Source organism: Plecotus auritus (assembly GCF_963455305.1).
Source record: "Plecotus auritus genome assembly, chromosome: 3".
NCBI lineage: Eukaryota > Metazoa > Chordata > Mammalia > Chiroptera > Vespertilionidae > Plecotus > Plecotus auritus.
In genome coordinates this window covers 2,140,662-2,157,309 of record NC_137772.1, presented here as the reverse complement: position 1 = coordinate 2,157,309, position 16,648 = coordinate 2,140,662, and positions in this window count along the sequence as shown.

Genomic DNA, 16,648 nt, shown 5'->3' with positions numbered 1-16,648 from the left:
TGCCCCCCATCCTGGCACCGGGCCAGGGGACCTGAGGCTACGTTCCCTGCCTGGCGGGGCTTGACAAGGGTGGGACTAGCCAGGTCTGGATCTATCCCAATGAGGGGGGTGGGGCAGCCAGGTCTGGGTCTCAGGTAATTTTGAGGTGCATGTGGGTGGGCAGGGACTTGACTCTGGGTCCCGTGGTGCACCCCAGACTCTGACAGGAGGAAGGCTTTCATATACATTTTACTAATTTTCTTTCATCTCTGACACTTCTATTATAGAGAAAGGGCAAATAGCAATATTAAATTGTTTCCTCTAATTAATCCCCTTTTAATGTGCACAGGATTCGTGCACGGGTGGGGGCGTGGCCTGTGGGGATCGGCCCGCGGTGTGAGTGCCGCGCATCCTGGTCCGCCGAGTGGCTGTGGACCTGCCCTCTGAGTGGCTGCTCCCTGGTCCAGCATGTTCTGTGGAGCCGGAGCACTTGCCTCTCCAGGGGACCCGGTCGGAGCCGGGCCCAGGGACAATAGCACGGAGAGACGGCGGAGTAGGCCTCCGTCCCGCAGTGGCCACAAACCCGCCTCCCAGCCTCGGGGCCAGGTCTGCGAGCCGCGTGGCGGCACTGTGCGGCCTGTGGGCGTCTGAAGGAGGCAGCAGGGAGTGAGGAGGGGCAGCCCACGTTCCTGCCCGTGGGCCCAGAGTTTGCAGCGGGCACAGCTGCTCCTCCCGTCAGCCAAGCGGCACTCCCACTGTGGTGACCAGCTGGGGGCAGCGCCTGTGGTGAGCGCCTGCCCCCTGGTGGTCAGTGCGCGTCATAGCGACTGGTCAACCGGTTGTCCTGGTCCTTCCGCCGGTGGGTGGCTGGGCTTTCATTGTGTAGGATTCCAGGAAGGAAGGGAGAGAGAGAAACATCCACGATGAGAGAGAGTCATGGACCGGCTGCCTCCTGCACGCCCCCGTACTGGGGATGGAGCCCGCAACCTGGGCCTGTGCCCGGGCCGGGAATCAAATGGTGACCTGGTACCTAGGCTGATGCTATTTGTCTTCTTAAAACCCATAGAGATAGTCTACGGTCCGAGCGCCGGCTGCGCTGTCAGCGTCCGGGGGTGGCAGAAGCCTGCAGTGCGAGGCTGTGATGAAAATCTCCTTGCACCCGGTCGGGGACGGAAGTAACTGAGATATCGTGGAGTTTGTTTCAAAGTCCCCGTCTCCCAGGCGGCCTGGACATTGTCAGAGGAGCCAGAACGTTTCTCAGCCAGGGGCCGTCACTCCCCAGGGGAACGCGGCCGCCTGCGGCTCGCTGATAAGAGCACAATGGAGCGCCGGCCGAGAGCGGTGCCAGGGAGAGCGGTGCCAGGGAGAGCGGTGCCAGGGAGAGCGGTGCCAGGGAGAGCGGTGCCAGGGGGTCGGAGGGGCCTCGGCCGGACACAATGCGGGATCCGCTCAGCATGGGCGTTCGCTCGGCGTGGACATGTGCGTGCGGAGGAGGGCAGGCAGGAGGCGGATGTGACGGGGAGCTAGCGGAACCGGGATGGAGGCGAAGGGTCAAGTGTCTTACAGGGAGGCCCGATTGTCCCCGCCTTACATTGTCGCCGAGCGATGCGCCTGTGAAATGGAAAGACGGCAGGTCCTGCCTTTTCATAAAGGGAAGGCACGCAGCCACGGTGGGTCTGACAAGGAGGAGGGAGCCCTCGGGAAATGGGAGGCGTGCGGGTCAAAGAGAGCAGGTGTCCTTGAAATCGTTCCCGTTTTAAAACGCCGTTACGCGCCGAGCGTGCTGTCTGCACGTATTCACGGCTCCCCCGGGAGAGCTTCAGCGAAACCCCGAGTCGAATGCAAGCTTGAAATATTGAAATGTCCAGTCTGATGAGGGTTAAGAGAGGCTTTAACCCCGTCCCAGAATCGGGCCGGGAGAGCTAGGCCGCCGGCAGGCGGAGGCGGCACATGGATGGCGGCAGGCGGAGGCGGCACGTGGGGGTGTCCGCCGGACCCGATGGGAGGGGGCTGGCTTGTGTCCGGTGCTCCTGTGTCACCAGCTGTTCGGGTCCAGCACGTGGCGGTGAGCCCTCTCCTCGCCTGCTCTCTGGGTGAGGTCCCGTCGTTGAATAGACGTCACCGTCACCGAGGGCCTCTGCCCCACACAGCCCCCATGCCGCACCCCACGCCCCATCGCCCGCCCCGTCGCGGGACTTGCGTCCTTCGTCCTCGTGTTCGATGTGGGTATTGCCTCCTGAGCCACCTCCCGTTCCGGGACCCTCTCTCAGCTGTGCCCACACTGCCCCTAACCCTCCCGGATCTCCTTGCTGTCCAGTTTCAGGGTTCTCCTAGGCCAGTGGTCGGCAAACTCCTCAGTCAGCAGAGCCAAATATCCACAGGACAACGATGGAAATTTCTTTGGAGAGCCAGATTTTTTAAACTTAAACTTCTTCTAACGCCACTTCTTCGAAATAGACTCGCCCAGGCCATGGTATTTTGTGGAAGAGCCACACTCAAGGGGCCAAAGAGCCGCATGTGGCTCGCAGGCCGCAGTTTGCCGACCACTGTCCTAGGCTCTCTCCTTTCATCCGCTCATTTCTGAAAGTCTCTCTCTCGCCTCCGTGTCCCCGAACACGCTAAGCGCAAGTCCAGTGAAGTCTGTCCCTCCGCGGCGTGGCGTGTCTCCGGCCTGTTCACTGCTCACGCCTGACACGTCCCCTGTGACCTCCAACCGTCGTGGGCGCGTTCCGAGATGCCCGGCTGTTTGCCAGTGCGCGCCCCTCCTCGCACAGACGCCGTTCTAGGACTGATCGCGGCCGAGGAAACAGGACCCTTCTCCAGGAAGGATGCATTCCTGTCCCATCCGAACCCCGAGGCCGCGTAGGGGCCCAGCGTGGGAGAGGCGCGGAGAGGGGCGGGTTCGCTGTCTCCGCCTCTGTCTTTCTCAGGGAACCTGCATTGCTGTCACTCAGGCCATGCTCAGGCGCCCGGGAATTGTGGCCGACCCTTAACGAACAAGGCGCGGGATGCTCTGTGTCAGGTCTGATGGTGTGATCAGACCTAACAGCCGCCACCTGAGGGCCGGCCAGGGCGCACACGGCCCACCCGGCAATCCTGAGGACGCCGTGCTCGGGGCTCTGAGGACTGAGCTCACCTGGTTGCTGCAGGCTCAGGGCCCTCCCCCCCCAGGCGCCGCCCAGGCCTCCCTCCTTTGCCAACACCCCAAAGGGAGCAGCAGCGTTCCACAGCGGTTCCCACTCGGGGTGCGTTTCTGCCATTACCTCCTCCAGGGGTCCTCAAACTTTTTAAATGGGGGCCAGTTCGCTGTCCCTCAGACCGTGGGAGGGCCGGACTATAGTTTAAAAAAAAAAAAAACTATGAACAAATTCCTATGCGCACTGCGGGCCCGGGACGCGTCGGCTGCTAAGCAGGACAGGCAGCGGCCCCCGGCGGGCCGGATCCATGTCCTCGGCGGGCCGCATGTGGCCCGCGGGCCATAGTTTGAGGACCCTTGTACAAGGCGAAGGCAAGACACCTTAGGGTCGCCGGGCTGTCTCCGCGGAGAGCAGGCCCCTTGGAGGCCCCCGGGAACCAGGTGACCCCCTGTCTGCGGAGAAGGAGGTAGGTGGCCATCTGTGTTTTGAGGTTTGAAAGCAAAGCTGCCCGCGGTGCTGTGGCTGTCCCTCAGGACAGTCCGGCGGGGCCTGTGGATGAACTAGTCCAGTGGTCGGCAAACTCATTAGTCAACAGAACGGCAAACCGCGGCTGGGTCAGGTTCTGGCCCCTGTGCAGGTCCATAACATTAAAGAGCAAATCAGAGCAGACCTGTGGGTGGGGGGGGTCCCCAGTGGGGCGCACACTTGGCCACGCTGAGATGAAGCGAGGGGTCCCCTATCCTGATCGATCAAAACCCGCAAAGCCCTGCACAAACTTCTCCGTAGAAACAGCGGCACCTGGTGGCCGCCCGAGAAACAGCACCCGCAGGGGCGGACACAGGTCCTTCAGGTGTGGAATGAGGAGGGCGCGGCTGGGTCCAGGGTCCTTCCAGGGGGAGACAGGAAGGTTAAAGGTCAGTGCACACTTCATAATGAGTCGTGGGAGCAGTTTATGCCGGACCTCGCGTGCCGATTCTCCTCCGAGGGGTGTTTCTCTGATGAGGAAGGGGCACTTTCTCTCCGAAAAGGTTTGACAAAAAGCGAGTTTCAAAAGCAAAGCCACGGCCGTCAGCTGAGTGACTTGATCTACGCAACCAGGTCGGAATATTTTCCGTTTACGGCACCATCACCTTTAATTACAGCCTTTACTTGGAGCCCAATAGTCACAGCTGTTACTGCTTAGGCAGAAGCTAAAGGAGCCTGGTATTGGCTACAGGAGCAGAATGGTTCCCGGCCACGCAGATAGCTCTCCGAGGGGAAGAGTTCCAGATGCTGAGGATCAATGCAGCACTTAAATCTGGCATGTCAAACTCCCGTTCGAGCTGTGGATCTGGCCCGCGAAAATGCACTTCTCACGTTTCTAAAACACACTCGGATCCCTGTGAATTCTTGATACTGACGTGCGACAAAATTTTAAACATTTCCTGGAAGAATAAAAAGGGGGGAAATAAGAAAGACTGGCAAGGATCTTTTATTTTTTTTTAATTTTTTTTAAAAAATATATTTTATTGATTTTTTACAGAGAGGAAGGGAGAGGGATGGACAATTAGAAACATCGATGAGAGAGAAACATCGATCAGCTGCCTCCTGCACACCTCCCACTGGGGACGTGCCCACAACCAAGGTACATGCCCTTGACCGGAATCGAACCTGGGACCCTTCAGTCCGCAGGCTGACGCTCTACCACTGAGCCAAACCGGTTTCGGCAGGCAAGGATCTTTTAAACAACGTGACAGCGAATCGCTGTAAACCCTGGGCCAGGCGACTCCCCGGTGTTGGCCGCCTCCTCGGGACATGACAGTAACGGGCTCACGGCCAGAGGGAAACGCACTGGAGGAAGTGGTGCTGTCAGAAGTGTGGCCACGGGACTTTCTCAACAGAAATGGCACCTTCAGAAACAGCCCCCACAGTGCAATGATTCGATATTTACGAAGTCTGCCATCGGACGGCAGCGGGACGAAAAGGTCTCCCTGGAAACAGGGTCGGCTGATTGGCTGCAAAGGGGAGGGAGACCAGTGGGCCTGAGTCCGTCCTGCCCACAGCTTCCTGCGCCGGCGAATTCGGGTTACGGGTGACCGGCCCCGTGCGGGCAAGCAGGGGTACACAGCTCAGCCCGCCGGAAGGGAGCGACGGTCCGTCTTAAAGAGCCGAAGGCGAAACCCTGGGGCCCTGGCGGCAGCTCAGTGGGTCACAGCGTCGTCTCCGTGCGCCGGGGTTGTGGGCTTGAGCCCCGGTCAGGGCACATGCCAAGTGGCAACCAATGGATGCATCAGTAAGAGGAACCCCAAATCGGTGTCTCCCTCTTACATCTACAAAATAATGAAAAATAAAGACATCTTAGGGGAAATAAAGCCAGGAGGGAATCATAGGGGATGCACAGTGCTCTGGGCACTGGAAGGGGCCCCTCTGGGTGTGGGGACAGAGGACAGTGCTCAGGGCGCTGGGAGGGCCCCTTTGGGTGTGGGGACAGAGCACAGTGCTCTGGGCGCTGGGAGGGGCCCTCTGGGTGTGGGGACAGAGCACAGTGCTCTGGGCGCTGGGAGGGCCCCTCTGGGTGTGGGGACAGAGCACAGTGCTCTGGGCGCTGGGAGGGGCCCTCTGGGTGTGGGGACAGAGTACAGTGCCCTGGGCGCTGGGAGGGCCCTCTGGGTGTGGGGACAGAGGACATGCTCTGGGCGCTGGGAGGGCCCTCTGGGTGTGGGGACAGAGGACAGTGCTCTGGGCGCTGGGAGAGGCACCTCTGGGTGTGGGGACAGAGCACAGTTCTCTGGGTGCTGGGAGGGCCCCTCTGGGTGTGGGGACAGAGCACAGTGCTCTGGGCACTGGAAGGGGCCCCTCTGGGTGTGGGGACTGAGTGGAGCTTTGCTGTTTGGGGATCTCTGCTTCTACCAGAGCAGTGCCCGTGGCCCCTGGTTTGACCATGTCCGTGATGTGCAGAGGCCCCAGGATGGCACCAGCGCCCCCACCTGGGCACAAACGCATCTGCAGGTTTGAAAACAGCCTTTGAGGTTTGGCGTTCCCCACCCCCACTCACCTGGGCGCCGAGGCGGGAGGACATGGCCTGTGTCCCCCTAAAGCCAGAGGAGCTCCTGGTGACCCTCCGGGGGCAGGGTCCCCGCGGGCCGCCCCAACCCACGCTGCCTCTTGTTGCCACTACGGGCGGCGACCTCCCGTGGGAGCGTGTCAGTTCCTTCCGTCCACAGGTTGTCCCGTGGGTCTGACTCGGATGCGATAGGACGTGTGTCCCGTGGCCCGCTCGGTGGGCTTGGGCAAACGGGCAGCACGGAACACAGCACAGGGCGCGGCTGCGGGGCCCGAAGGATTCTCGCGCCGTTTCCACGCGGTCCTCCGGCAGCCAGTCTGCGTGGCGTGGGCCGCGGGGAAGCACCGTGCTCGCCTCTTCAGCACCACGTTCAGGACGGTCACGCGTGTGGCTGCGTGTGGGCGTTGGTGCCCGTGGAGGGTTAAGCGTGTCCGCCTTGCGAGTGCCACGCGGGCCTGTGAGCTGCCGGGACGCAGTCGGGCTCCCCCCGGGGAGGGGGGCACCTGCGGATGGTGGGGGTGGGACGTGTCCTTTTCTGGGCGCGTGGTCCTGCGTCTCTCGCACACACGCCTGGCGGGGCGGCCCGGCCTCAGGAACCGCTGTTCCCTTTGGAGGAAGCCGGCCGTGTCCCGGTGACCGCCTCCCGGGAGCCAGGCAGGGTCCTGGTCCCTCGCCCCCGGGCGCACACGTGGGACTCGCCGGCCCAGGCCACAGGCGCTTCGCAGACGCTGGGATTTGTGTCTGGTCGCTGGCCTCCTGGCTGGGTGCCTCCTGCCAGGTTGCGCCGTCTGTCCGTCCGTCCGTCTGTCAGTCCATCCGGCGATTTCTGTGCCCGGGCTTCTCTCACTGCTGTGCAGGAGGTCAGACCCGGACGCAGCCTTGGGCAGACCCGGGCACACAGATGCCTTTCCTCTGGCTCCAGGCCTGCCCGTTCCCATCTTGGCGGTAAAGGGCAGACACACCACATGCAGATGAAGACCAGTGTGTTCATTTTAATAGTCATGTGTGTGTGTGTGTGTGTGTGTGTGTGTGTGTGTCCTGGAAATGTTGGCCTAAGCCCCAGTGGCGTTGCATGTTCTGGAAGCCCCGTGGGTCCTGAAACACGCGGGTCCCTGGTCATGTCAGTGGAGTGTATGGAAGGAGCGGCGGGGTTCAGGCTAATTGCTTCACTCCACACCCGCGTCCTATGACCTGGCCCGCTTGTTGGAAAGAGCTTGCCATTTCCATGGAAGCACCTCAGCATGCTGTCAAAAATCCACTGGGCACGCACGTGTGGTTCTCTGTCCAGACCCTGGGCCCGGCCCCCCACAACAGGGGGCTGTGTCTGTCCCCACAACAACAGGGCACCCCGTGTCACCATGGGGGGACACGCCCCGCGGTTTTGCTCTGTCCACAAGTGCTGTTCCAGGCCCCGCGCTCCCCCATCACTCAGACCCAGCTGGTCGGCTTCGAGCGCTCAAGCTGGGGCGACCCGGCACCGTTAAGGGATAGAGTGACTCCGAACCATTTATCGTTCACGGGAACAAACACTCCTAAGCCCCGGCAGGCACGCATCTCTCCCTGGACTGGGCCTCTCCATTTTCCCGAGCTCTCCCTTAGAGGGACTTCTAGACCACTCAGCTTTATCCTGTAGAGATGGTAGGTTTACAAATCATATTTTCCAAGTATTTGTGAGTCCACTGAAATATAATGAACTTCTGTAAACTGGCCCTGTGTTCTGTCATCTCACTGAACGGATTTATGAGTTTCCGAGTTTATTTTTATTAAATCTGGGGAGAGTTCTCCATACACAGATCTGTCTTCTCTGAATAGTGACCGTTTTGCTTGTTTTAGGAAAGGTTTTTAGTCTGAACGCCCACTGAGCCGCGCCACTGGGTGCCCACCTACAGGGATGCCCACCACCCTCCCACATGCATAAACCGCTCTGAACCATCAGCATATTTCCACGTACACGTTCCTGTGGGAAATTAGCACAAATATCTTTATTCAAAACACGAGGGCCCTTACCATCCTCAGGGGCAACCTGCCATTAATTTTACTCAACACTGGATGTCACTGTTGTAGTTTTATAATTTAAAAAAAAGCCCCCAAAACCAACCGATTTATGGAAAAAAGAACTTCCTAATCAGTGTTCTCAAAATAGCAAAAGACATGCATTCGTATTTATAGTTTTCATTATGTAGAGAGATGCAGCCCCTTCAGAAAGCCTCATTTCTTTGTAGGACTTACTTTTGTTTTGTTTTATTTATTTAATTTTATTTTTTTATTGACCTCAGAGAGGAAGGGAGAGTGAGAGAGAGATGGAAACATCGATGATGAGAGAGAATCATTGATTGGCTGCCTCCTGCACGCCCCCTACTGAGGATTGAGCCCACAACCCGGGCATGTGCCCTTGACCAGAATCGACCCCAGGACCCTTCAGTCCGCAGGCTGATGCTCTATCCACTGAGCCAGACCAGCTAGGGGGCACCTACTGGTTTTGAAGAGTAAGCCCATGGCTACCACAGGGCCTGGGCACCGTCCATGAGTGGCACCCACATCGGTCAGTGCTGAAGGCCCTGGGCAATGAGGGAGCCACAAGACCACGGGACGCTCTTGGGGAAGAGGCGAGTCTTCCCCGACACTCACCCCGAGACGCCCTGGGCCTGCTGGGCACAATGAGCCCTTTGGTACTGTTCTCTGCACCTGACATTACAGGGCAGTGTCCCTCCACATGTCTGTAATGAAGGACTCATGCTAATTGCCTGTCACTTCCTACCAGACAGAAAGTAAGTTTGTGTCTCATGACTGTTACCGGGAACCCCTTGGGTGGGCTCAGGAGGCCTGTCGCTGTGTCCAATCGTGAAGATAGGGTTGAATCCTACAAGTCATTTATTGAGAAGGCCAGCCAACCAAGAAGATAGGGCACTTACAAGGATCAAATCCTGTCTTCCAGCAGGTGCAGGGGACAGGACTATGAAGGGGAATGGACTGGAATGAGGCTGGGAATGGAATGAAGTTACGTGCAGGCCTGGGGGTCCACAGACGTCAGCTACTTTTCTCAGGCATCAGGCATTGAGATGATGTTGAGGAGATTTTATGGATGAGATGATGGTGAGGAGATGATGTGGATGAGATTATGGTGAGGAGATGATGTGGATGAGATGATGGTAAGGAGATGATGGTGAGGAGATGATGGTGAGGAGATGATGTGGATGAGATGATGGTGAGGAGATGATGTGGATGAGATGATGGTGAGGAGATGATGTGGATGAGATGATTGTGAGGAGATGATGTGGATGAGATGATGGTGAGGAGATGATGTGGATGAGATGATGGTGAGGAGATGATGTGGATGAGATGATGGTGAGGAGATGATGGTGAGGAGATGATGGTGAGGAGATGATGTGGATGAGATGACGGTGAGGAGATGATGTGGATGAGATGATGGTGAGGAGATGATGTGGATGAGATGATGGTGAGGAGATGATGGTGAGGCGATGATGTGGCTGAGATGATGTGCATGAGATGATGTGGATGAGATGATGTGGATGAGATGATGGTGAAGAGATGATGGTGAGGAGATGATGGTGAGGAGATGATGTGGATGAGATGATGGTGAGGAGATGATGTGGATGAGATGATGGTGAGGAGATGATGTGGATGAGATGATTGTGAGGAGATGATGTGGATGAGATGATGGTGAGGAGATGATGTGGATGAGATGATGGTGAGGAGATGATGTGGATGAGATGATGGTGAGGAGATGATGGTGAGGAGATGATGTGGATGAGATGACGGTGAGGAGATGATGTGGATGAGATGATGGTGAGGAGATGATGTGGATGAGATGATGGTGAGGAGATGATGGTGAGGCGATGATGTGGCTGAGATGATGTGCATGAGATGATGTGGATGAGATGATGTGGATGAGATGATGGTGAAGAGATGATGATGAGGAGATGATGTGAATGAGATGATGTGGATGAGATGATGTGGATGAGATGATGGTGAGGAGATGATGGTGAGGAGATGATGTGGATGAGATGATGGTGAGGAGATGATGTGGATGAGATGATGTGGCTGAGATGATGTGGATGAGATGATGTGGATGAGATGATGTTGAGGAGATGATATGGAGGAGATGATGTGGAGGAGATGAGTTTTGACTCCTGGTGGGTCAGTCTGACCCTGCTTATGGGTCCTGCTTGCTGGATTCACAGCTGGATTCACCTCCTCAAACACTTCTCACAGGCCTTGCAAAGGAAACTTAAGAAAAACTTAACCCCCTATTCACATGTAATAAACTTAGCCCCCTATTCACATAAGTACATGTGTTCTAAGATCTAAATAATATAATAGTAAGTCCAAGTTAGCAAAACCTGTCAGTAGAGTTGGCATTTTGATAAGTGTAGTTTTTATTAATACCTATTATGTACACTATAAGGGTTATAAAAGTACAATGCCATGACATACATTTACATAAAACCAGGGTGTGGCTCAGTGGTTGAGCATAGACACATGAACCAGGAGGTCACTGCTGGATTCCCGGTCAGGGCACATGCCTGGGATGTGGGCTCGATCCCCAGTAGGGGGGGTGCAGGAGGCAGCCGATCCATGATTCTCTCTCATCATTGATGTTTCTATCTCTCTCCCTCTCCCTTCCTCTCTGAAATCAATAAGAAATATTTTTTAAAACATTAAAAAATACTACTGGGAATTCCATGTGGTCATTCTTTGAGGGTTTAGAAAACATTTTTATATATTTTTAGAATCTGAGCTTCCTCGGCCAGCCTCACTCACTGTAACGGAGACTCATTCCTTCTCATGTAACAGACGCCCCTCTTCCTCCCAGAGCCCCAGACACCACACCGAGTGCTCAGGAAAGACGCTCTCAGAGTCGCTCACTATCGGGGAAGTAAGAAACGCGCTCGGAAGACTCCGTGCGGAGCCGTGCGCTGGCGAGGAGCTCGATTAAGGCCACGTGGACCAGGTGCAGGTAGGCCAGTCTTTGAGAAAGAGAGCTGGTGCCCACCTCCCCTGGACAAGAGGTAAGCCTTCACACGACATGAGGCCCAGTGGAAGCAAACATGTAGGGTGATGAGCTGTGTGGCGCCATGGGAGGGGATTCTGTCTCGGGTCCACGCAGGAAAACACGGACGATGAGACACAGAAGAAGGAAGTTGGAGGTCTCCCGTGGAACGGGTGGGGTCTGGCCACTGCTTCAATGTTTCATTTTTTCAATCATTTACTCTTTCTACTTGAGCATTTCTCTTTGTGCAGGCATGTAAGTGAGTAGTAAACATTGGTCCCATGAATACATGGAGGCACGAATGGCTAAATAAATCCCTCTTCTTTCCTAGAAGTGATTATACATTTTCATGCAAAATTTGAGAACATGTCTGTCCTGATATCTGGTGAATAGATGATGATTGATGGGAGATGATAATTATCTAAGATGCTTAGCTCTTTATCATCAGCAATGACTGGTTTCTTAGTCCCTGCAGCCTACATATGCCTGCAGGGTTTAGAGACAGGCGACTGAGCTCATAGGAGAGAAGCAATGATCTTTGTTGGTTCACTAATAAGAAAACTGAAAACATTAGATTCTTTAAAAAAATGCATTTACCTGTGATAAACAGTCCCCACAGCCTCTTTACTATGCAAAGCGCAGTTCAACAACAACCCTCTCTAAACACCAGCGTGGGTAGAATCTTTTAAAGACGACGGCTGGACTTAAAATAATGCAAACGCTGTCCTCCCATTAAAGTTTAATGTGGGTTTTCTTTCATAATAAGTGGGTATACTCCACAATATGGCCAGGACCACTTGCTAAGGGACTGCGGCAGTTCTAATTAAAGGGAAGTATTTCACATCTGTGAATATGCAAGTGAGTCATGCATATGCATTGAGTGTGGCTTAAGTGCCCCATAGACCAGGTTGAGCTGTAAATTATCATTTTAAATGATTAATTTATTGTAATAAGTTCTCAAAATGTCCACATTGGGGTGTAAAAAAATCTGTTTTAACCAGTGTTGTATCTTTTTTTTAAAATTTTATTGTTTAAGGTATTACAAATAGTAGTACATATGTCTCTTCTTTTCCCCCCACTGACCTCCCCCCGGCCTCTCCTACCCCCTCCCCCCCATCCCACACTTGCCTTCATCCCCCCCGCCCCCAGAGTCTTGCCTCTGTTGGTTGTGCTCATATGCATGCATACACGTCCTTCGGTTGATCTCTTACCCCCCCAACCCTCCCCTACCTTCCTGCTGTAGTTTGACAGTCTGTTCGATGCTTCTTTGCCTCTGTCTATTTTTGTTCAACAGTTTGTAATGTTCTTTATTACCCATAAATGAGTGAGATCATGTGGTATTTATCTTTCACTGACTGGCTTATTTCACTCAGCATAATGCTCTCCAGATCCATCCATGCTGTTGCAAATGGTAAGAATTCCTTCTTTTTTTTACAGCAGCGTAGTCTTCGTGCTATATCTTAAGAACCAAAGAGAATGAGAGTTCTATACCTATAATTATGAAGTGAAATTTCATTGTTATTTCTGACAAACGGTGTGTTTTAGCTGATGTTCATGAATGAGCATTTATTGTGTTGCGAACATTGAATGAGTAAAACAAACAAACAGACACTGAGTCCTAGTAATTTTCGCTTATTCGTGGAAGTTTTTAGCTCAAAGGGACTCTGCACCTCCCCGCTGTGTTCTTCCACCTCACACTGGGGAGCACTGAATGATTGTAACGATGTGGCCCGGATTGGGTCCCCTCTGCTTCCCAGTGTCATTTAGGCCAGGAGCTTACTTCCTTCGGGCCTTAGTTTCCTCCTCAGTAGAATGATGGTAGCGATGACAAAACATGGTACGTAATACCTAACTAGAACAACTTCAAATTACTTTCGAGAGAGTCAGAGAAGTTAGAAAATAACCTGCCTATTGGATGACCGCATTGCATGATGGTTATTTATGCAGGTGTGGGAATAGCACTGGAATCGTCACATGTTCCCAGCTTGGAAGTCAGCTTCTGACATACGCGGTTCCATGTGCTGGCTGAGCAGGAGGCCCCGTTCTAGAGACATGCGGGTGGGGTCACTGGTTCAGGTGTGACAGCACCATCCCTCCGCTGTGGGGTCAGAGGTCATGGGATCCCTATCAGAAGAGTCAAAAACAGCCCAGCCGGTGTTGCTCACTGGTTTAAGGGTTCGCCTGTGGTTCAATTCCTGGTCAGGGCACGTGCCCGAGTTGTGGGTTTCATCCCCAGTTTGGAGCGTGCAGGAGGTAGCCAATCAATGATTCTCTCTCATCATTGATGTTTCTCTCTCTCTCCCTCTCTCTGAAAGCAATAAAAAAACATAAAAAGACATTTGAAAATAAAATTAAATTAAAAAAAAAAAGAAGAGTCCAAAACAGAAAAGGTGCCTCCTGGTGACCATGAGGAGAGTGAATGTGGAAGGAGACAGGGATCACCAGGTAGATTCGCATCTCATGTCACTGTTTATAGTCGGTCATTTTCTATCTTTTCTAAAACAATGCCATTAAAAATATGTTTTTACTAGTGGCCTGGTGCATGGATTCGTGCACATTAAAGGAAATTAATTAGAAGAAAGATTTGTGTGGTAATTATGTTACTGCAAAATATTGCATGTCAAAATCCTATCTAATAAGGAGAGAATATGCTAATTGACTGCCCCGCCCTCAAAGATGGCGGCGCCCACAGCCACAAGATGGTGGAGCCCAGTCCCCTCAGCCCCCCAGCCGCCCAGGGCTGGCCTAAGGTACAGGCAAGCCTCAGATGGTGGCTGCCCAGCCAATGCCCGAGGCACAGGCAATCCTCGGATGGCAGCTGCCCAGCCGCCCAGGGCCACCTGAGGCTCAGGTAACCAGGGCCGGCCGAGGCTTGCACTGCCCACAGTGGCAGCAGCAGAGGTGTGATGGGGTGTCACCTTCCCCTGATCACCGGGTCACCTCCAGCCCCTGGACTCAGGCTCCTGGACTGAGAGGGGGCAGGCCAGGCTGAGGGACCCCCCTCCACTGCATGAATTTTCATGAACCGGGCCTCTAGTAGTATATATAATATCCTATCTAATAAAGAGGGAACATGCTAATTGACCGTCACACCCTCACAAAATGGCGGCGCCCACAGCCAACAAGGAGGGGATATGCTAATTGACTGCCATGCCCTCAAAGATGGCAGCTCCCACAGCCACAAGATGGAAGCGCCCAGTCCCCTCAGCCCCGCTGGGGCGGCAGGCGTGCGGCATGGCCGGGCCCACTCCCAGGTGGGTCCGGCCATTCCGCGTGCCTGTCTCTGGAGTCCCCCAGTCCCCTCAGCCCACCAGCCACCCAGGATTGGCCCGAGGTACAGGCAAGCCTCAGATGGCGGCCGCCCAGCCGCCCAGGGCTGGCCAAGGCTTGCGCTGCCGGCAGTGGCAGCAGCAGAGGTGTGATGGGGGCATCACCTTCCCATGATCGCCGGGTCGCCTCCCGCCCTTGAGGGCTCCCAGACTGTGAGAAGGGGCAGGCCAGGCTGAGGGACCCCCGTTCCAGTGCATGAATTTTCATGCACCAGGCCTCTAGTAGTATTATAAAATTAAAACATGCGTGTGATTGGTGCCAGTGAGAGTTTTATATGTATCCCGCATGCGTGAGTCAACGTGTATTTTAAAATTGCCAGGGCACGTCATATATACCAGCCAGCTCCAAATGGTTATCCGGAATGTCGCCCGGACAGTCATTAGGTTGTTCAGTCTAATTAGCATATTAGCTCTTCATTATGTAGGATAGATTGATTTCAGAGAGAGAAAGGGAGAGGGAGAGAAGGATAGAAGCATCAATGATGAGAGAGAATCATTGATGGCTGCCTCCTGCACATCCCACACTGAGGATGGAGCCCGCAACCCGACTGGGAATCCACCTGTGACCTCCTGGTTCATAGGTCAATGCTCAACCACTGCACCACGCCGGTTGGTCAGGCAGACAGCTTGCTTTGCTATGGGCATGTGTACGTCCCGCTCTCTGAAGGGACGTCGCAGACACAGCCGTGTACTCAGGTCCCTGAGGCGTCTCAGGACGGATGATGCTCATGATCTGGGAGATGCGGGAGGTGGTGGGAAGTCTTGGTGCCGCGGGGTCTCCGCCCTCCATTCGCCATCCTCCCTAGTCCCTCAGGAAGCGGTCTCATTTTCCCACAAGATGTATCTCCCTCGCCGGGAGGCCATTTGTTTTCTTTCTTCCCTTTGCAGTGACGTTCCCTTCTTTACTGACACACGTTTGTGTCGCCGCTTCTCTGAAGCTGGCTCCCACCTGTCCTCTCCACATGTGTAAGTGCAACGGCATCTTTTGAAGCAGTCTGTTTCCATGAAACGCTAGATCACAAGTCCATCCCTTCACACCCTTTTTTAACCATGCCATGTGGACTACAAATCATCCTCCGTGTCCCTGTTCTCCAGGGAAATCAATCATGGTTTTCTTTCTTCAGCATGAAGGAGTAGATGACGTCTTAAAGTTTCATTAACGTGTCCAGCCCCGGCCAAGTGGCTCAGTGGGTTGGAGAGTTGTCTGTGCACCGAAGGTGGCAGGTTTGAGCCCCGGCCGGTTGCGTATGGGAGGCAACCGACTAATATGTCTCTCGCTGATGTTTCTGTGTCTCTCTCTCTCATCTCTCTCTCTCTGTCTCCCTTTCTCTCCCATTCTCTCTCCTCCTCTCTCTAAAAAACTCAATATAAAATACCCTTGGGTGAGATTAAAAAAAAAGAATTCCATAAAAGGGTTGTCCAATGACCAGAAGTGAATGATAGCTACGTGTGAGTAAGTAGTTTTTAGCTACCTCCCAGCAGACATTTTCTCCAATAGATCCATGTCGGGGTGTCTGATCATTACTCTTGAACATGAGCGGAGAAGTAACTGCAGAAAGACGGCTGAACATTCAGCGTGAGGCTGAGGAGAAAGGTGCGGGCGGAGTCACATCTGATCAGTGGACAGAGAAGTAGAAGACGTGACTTATGCGTGTGCTATATGTCGTTCCCTGTGACAAAGCCCTCCTGTGTCCATTGCCGCAGGTGCTCATGCTGCTGCTGTGAGACCTCCTGACTTCCCCCAGCGGGGTTTGCACACAACACAGCTGTGACACCTCCCCGTGCCACCCGGTGCACACGCATGGGCAGGGGACGCACACAGACACGCTGCCTGTGTCTGCGGGCATGCCAGCCGGCGGGAAGTGCATGTGGCACAACTCCAGCACAGGAGTGGGCGTGAGAACCAAGCAGGAAGTGCAAGGACTTAGACGGCCGTGGGGCGTAACTGGTGTCCACGTGAATGTAGGTCCTGGCTGCGCCCTCTGACCCTGCGTGTGGCGCTTCCCCTGGAAAGGTGGAAATGCGTCTGAGGAGGGGGGCTGTCCGGGTTCCATCTTCCTTCATACACGGCGCGCTTCCGATGTTCTCATAGGCTACGTCTAGCATGCCATCGCATGTTGCTACTCATGCAGTCTCACCCATGGCGACC